The sequence below is a fragment of the Spinacia oleracea genome, chromosome 4 (assembly GCF_020520425.1).
Source record: "Spinacia oleracea cultivar Varoflay chromosome 4, BTI_SOV_V1, whole genome shotgun sequence".
NCBI classification, from domain to species: domain Eukaryota; kingdom Viridiplantae; phylum Streptophyta; class Magnoliopsida; order Caryophyllales; family Amaranthaceae; genus Spinacia; species Spinacia oleracea.
The window spans coordinates 64,769,450-64,775,705 of NC_079490.1; positions in this window are offsets into that span (position 1 = coordinate 64,769,450).

Genomic DNA, 6,256 nt, shown 5'->3' on the forward strand with positions numbered 1-6,256 from the left:
ATGCAAGATGACTAGTAGTTCTGTTTCTTGAACTATGTGGACATGGCAATGTCATAATCATTTGCATAGATACTTACTTTGGGAAGACTAGTATCGGACAAGACCTATGAAACTTTACTGTAAGAGATGAAAATCTGTCATAAGTAAATTTCATTAAAATTATTAGACACTAAATCCTCAATACCTGAGTGATTTGAGATTACTTGTTTGAGAACTGGTTGCTTTGACGTTGACCAACCGTCGCACCGTAAAAGGAGGCTATAAAGGCAACGCTCAGGTAATCACCTATCAAACGAAGTCTAATCTCAAGATCACAAGATTGGGATTGTCCTCCCATAAATCGGGATGAGATGCTTAAAAGTTGTACAAGGCCACTCGGAGAGCTAGAAACTGTGAAATGCATGGTCGTGCTCGGATGAATCATAGGCTATGATTATCTGTTTATTTGATCAGTTGAACTCTGAAACCGAGGAACACCTCTGGACATAATAAGGATGACAACTCCTACCTTATGTTCAAGAGCAAGCATCGAGCGACAAAGGAATTAGGAAATGCACACTTGTCCCTAAGGACAAGTGGGAGACTAAAGGAAATAATGCCCTTGGTCCAAGTATGCATTCTATGTTAAGTCTAATAAATGCGGTTCAGTATTAATTAACAAGTTAATAATTCAGTGAGATCAAGTGAGCTGAATGCCTAGCTAGAGGCCGCTTCAGTTCAAGTGGAATTAATGATATTAATCCACAGCTTACTCTTGACTGAACCCGTAGGGTCACACAAATAGTACGTAAACGGATCAAGTATTTAATGGCATTAAATACTCCAACTATGGATATTCGGAATCGACGGATCTTGGTTTCAGTGGGAGCTGAGATCGTCACAGGCAAGAAATGAATACTCCGGAAACGATGATATTGCCGGAAACGGAAATATGGATCGTATCGGAAATATAAATATTATCCGAGTCGTAGATGTTGCCGGAAACGGAAACATGGTACGTATCGGGAAATATTATCGGAAATGGAAATATTGCCGGAATCGGAAATATTGCCGGAAACGGAAATATTGCCGGAAACGAAAATATTGTCAGAATCGGAAAATAATTCCGGAAACGGAAATATTAAATATTTGTTCGAAACGGAAATTAATTCCGGAATCGAAAATATTAAATATTGTTCGTATCGGAAATATATTCCGGAATCGGGAATTTAATCGGAAACGTATCGTACGAATAAGCATCGGACGAGGCCTGCCGGACGAGGGCCCAGCACGAAGCCAGGCCATCGCCCAGCAAGCCAAGCGCGCCACACGAACAGCCAAGGCCACGCCAGGCCCAGCGCAAGGCCACGCCCAGCAGGCCGTGGCAGCGCGCACAGCGCGCGCAGCTGCGAGCAGTGGGCTGCGAGCATAGCTGCAGCTCGCGTGGGCTTGTAGCTCGCGTGGGCCGTGCGGCCGTGTGGGCTGTGCGCGGGCATGGCCTGCACACTTGCGGGTCATGCTCGCGTAAGTGTTTGTGTTCGCATACGAAACCTAAAACGTGTAGAATTCGTTTAATGATTAAATTCCTAATTCTATTTGATAAATTAATTAAATAAGAGTTTTATTATAATTCTAATTTAATTAATTCGTATCCTAATAGGATTCCAATTCTCTTTCCATACCCCTATAAATATGTGGCCTGGGTTCACAATTTATAACGAGTTATTCAAGTATTCAAAGTGAGTTTTTGAGAGAAAAATTCAGTCACACATCTTGCTCAAAAGTGCCGAAAATTTATAGTACCTTAGGGGCGATTCTAGTTGGTCAATCTTAAGGCGGATCCGGACGTGCTGTGGACTATCTACGGAGGGACGACACTTGGAGTCCTAAAGACTTGTTCTTGTTCGGTTCGGGCGCAGCTAGGGAAGGCACGCAACAAAGAGTATGCATCTAAACTATGCTAAATGATTATGTGTAAATAATATGTATTCCCGGCTTAATGGTTGTTTCCGCATGATTTATGAATTGTCATATGTATCATAACCTAACACAAAATTCAAAGACAGACTGACTCCCACTTGAAAACTTGAGCAAACGTGGGTAGCAAGCCACTGTGAGCCACTGTGCTGGATGCCGGCAGTGGCGTTTGGCGCAGGGGCCTGCGCCTGGCGCCAGCGCTGGCATCCAGAACTTAAGCAGATCAGTGGCTTGATGCTCAAGGTCTGCTCGTATTTTCGAAGTTGAAATCAGGAACTCCCTAGTGGAGTCGCCAGAATTTAATTTATTTAATTATACAAGAGGCTCGTGATACCACTATTAGGTTAATCCAATCGTCATGCGGAGTAAATCTATAGTTCTAAGAAACATGTACATTTCATATAATCAATAAGAAAATTATTGGGAACATACTTTATGATGTGTGCCTTTCCCTAGGTGCTCCTAAACTTTACAAGAACGAGTTTAGGACTCCAAATGTCGCCCTTTAGTAGTAGTCTAAAGTATGTTTGAAACTGCCATAATTAGATTAGCTTTGAATCGCAATGTAAGGCATAGATTTAATTTGGGATATGTCTTTTAGTTGATAGGCAATCAGTGAAAACTCAAGTGATAAATATTATGGCCATATGCCTATATTTATAAGAATGGGAAAACCCCAGGATCCAAAAGCCCTAATTAACACTTTAGGAAGTTTAGGGAAAATGAACAAACTCTAAGAAGCCATTCGGTCGAACGGCCTTGCTTGTGGCCCGAGTTAATTTCCGCGCAACTAACCTTTACGCCTAAGCAATTCTCATGGGCTAGACCATATGCGTGTGGGCTGCTGCGCTGGCACTGGGCTGGCGCACGCTTGCATGTTGCTTGTCCATCGAACGAGTGCGCTGGCTTGCGTGCCCGTGGCTCGCCCATGGGACTGGCCTTGCGGCCAGCTCATGGAATTTAATTTCCTCGTCCATGAGATGCGATGCACGCGGCCTTTGACCCATGCTTCCTGTTGATGGATCGAGCTTTGTGTTTCCGGTTTGTTTTCCGATTCGAACAATATTTTCGTTTTCGGTAATATTTTCGAGTCTGACCAATATTTCCATTTCCGATATTATTTTTTATTTGAACCATATTTCCATTTCCGGAAATACTTTGATTCAAACCATATTTTCATTTCCGACAATATCTCTGATTCAGACACAATTTTTTACTATTAAAGTATTTACTAAAAATAATATATTCACCTAAATGATTTTTTTGTTCACATAATAATTGTGAGACCCGACGGGTTCAATCAAGAGTAAGTTGTGTCATTAATATTAATATTAATTGCACTTGATCTGAAACGGCTTCTAGTTAGGCCCCGATCACTTGATCTCACTAAATATATATAATTAACTCGTTAATTACTTTTAACCTCATTTATTAGACTTTGTATTAAATACATTAAATGCGCAGCAAGGACATATATCCTTTAGTATAGAAATCTGACGTTGATGCATGAAAATGATGGAGGCTAGGTTTGACAAGGAAACTAACATGGAGGCAGGTGAACGCACGGAGGACGTAAGTTAGCAGTTGGAAGAAAGAACTGCGGAGTCCAAGTTCTTTTATGATTCTTCTTGTGGAGTTAGGGAGTTTGAGGTCAGAGATGGGCATGTTTATTCCAAATTTGGTTAGCAACTAGGAGTTGTAAGCGTGGGAAGTGGAAAATTCTTGTAATGCTTTACAAGCATGGATTTAGGGTTATTTACAACCAAAGACTCAACCCTATTGGCTTCGTCTCCCCTTTCTTCAAGGGTGATGCACAAACTGACTTATGGCGAACACATTCACCCCATGCCAGATCCAAGTCAATCGCCTGCTTTTGATCTCCCTACCATTCAACATCCACTAATTAAAAATGCAGCAGACATACCTCCTAAGTGGTGAAAAATAGGGGAAAATGCAGTAAGTACGGGAAGAGGAATAGCTCACTAAAATGTGGAAACTGCAAAGAAGTGGCTAACAGTTTAAGGACCTGTACGAGTGGAGGAGAAGATTTTGGGAATAAAAAATACACGGCATAAGGAGCAAGTAATTCTTAGGGGCCAGCTAAGACTAGGATGTCAAAGAGAATTGCATAATGTCTGCGTATATTGGAATGAATTGGTTAGTTGTTGTCCCTTTTTTGGGAAGTATTGATGCACATAGTTAAGTACAATCATGTTTTGTGAAGTATAGATCATAATCAGTGAGGACCAGTCAGTTTTTGTGAAGCTGCTTATTGCTTTAAGTTAGGTGCATCAATTGTGGCCTTTGTACACAAACATTTACGTGGAATCACTTTTTGTAAAGATACTATGAAAAGAAAAATATTTATGGAATATAATCTATGTTTATTACTTTAAAGTTTGTACAACAATTCTCTCTACTTCATTGCTAGAAAAAATCAGAATTACAAACTGTAGGGGGGTTTTTTGTACGTTGCTTTCCCTTCCTACGGGGGGGGGGGGGGTTAGAACCTTTGTATCTTTGTATTTTGAAGGAGTCGCCACCAAAAATTATTCCGCGAGCTTTCAAAATGATTCAAATGCGTGACACAACATTTTCGAAAATACCCTAGTATAGACTATCTGGGTTTGAATTTAGAACAAATAGAATTTCTACTTTGTATTGTGGTCACTTTGCTTTAAAGTTAATTTAAGGAAACCTAAGATCGGTTTGTCCAAGAAATTATCTTTGTTAAGCGTGGCGTAACCTTGTATTTTGTTGTATTTAGCATGTTAGGTGATGAAAGCAATAAGCAAGTAAAGCAATATCACAATGGAAAATAGATGCAAAATTAGTAAAGTACAAGACCACCTAAAAATGGACTAGGAAGTAGAACCACATTGCCTAGAAGGACTAGGCAAGTAAAGTTTCGGAATTGAAATTGCATAATTGAAAGTGCGGAATTGAAATTGCATAATTGAAAGTGCGGTATTGAAATTGCGTAATTGAAAGTGCGATATTGAACTTGAATCTTAGTACATGAGATCCGAACGCCAAGCAACTCCTTAAAAATAAGTGCGCCCGACACTGATTCAAAGCAAAAATCTCTACTTTAGGTCAAGTTGCTCGACCTAAAGTGTCATATTTTGAACATATATCTTGAACTTGAAAAGTTTGAATCTTGAAATATTAGACTTGAAATATTGAACTTGAAATGTTGAACTTTGAAATATTGAACTTGAACTTGAAATATTGAACTTGAAATTGAAATATTGAACTTGAAATTGAAACATTGAACTTAAGAGTCTTGAATCTCAAAGATTGGACCTTTTAATGTTGAAAAGGTTTGATCTTTGATGTGCTCTTATTTTGAAATGATCCTAGTTTAGGGAAGTGATTGCAAACAACCCTAAACATTATTGGATCTTGAAACTTGAACTTGAAATTTGAAAAGTGGAGTCTTGAATCTCAAAGATTAAACCCTTAAACATTAGAAAGGCATCATCTTTGATTACTCCGTGTTTTGAAGGTGATTCTAGTTCAAAGAAGTGATGACAAATAACTTTGAACATCAGTGAATCTAGAAAGTGTGCATTTTTGTATTACATAAAGTTTGTATTTTATAAGAAATGTATGATTGTTGTAAGTGACACTTTTAGGATTAAAAATGCAAACTTACTAATCATTTTTTAAAGAGAAAATCAAAGAAACATGAGTGATTAGGGTTGGGATTCGGAATTACCTAGTTAGGTTTAGGCAAGAATTCCTTTTATAGCTCCCAATAGCTTAGAACTTGGAAATTGTATGTGATTTTGGAGGATTTTTGTATTTTGATTTGAGTGGAAATTTTTGTATCACGACGTTGTGTTTTGATTTTGACTCCCCATAATGCTCAGAATTAGGCGTTTAAATAGAAGAAGCTGCTACTAAACGCCAGCTCACGCCAGCGTCCAGTGAAGCTGCCAGCGCCAGGCGCTGCTGACGTGGCGCAAAAGCTGCCAAACAAGGACGAAAGATGCCGTCCTTGTTTTGGCTTGTAATGGTGTACCTTCGTACGAATTGTACGAAGTTGGCACGTAGTGTTTGCTTGATGATAAAGGCTTAGTTTGCGTCTAAAAACAAGCCGTTTCGGGTTTTTGAATTCGGTTTTACGGGACGAGGCCCGGCTTGCTTGGTTTTGTGGGTCGGCGCCCGAATTTGGATTGCTTAGTGTCATTTCGACTGGAAAAGGTCTTGTAAAACCAATGGGATAGTCCATTGGGTGAGATTGTACTTGGATTTTGAAATTGATTTTTGGAATTTGTATGTTGTACCGAGTTCC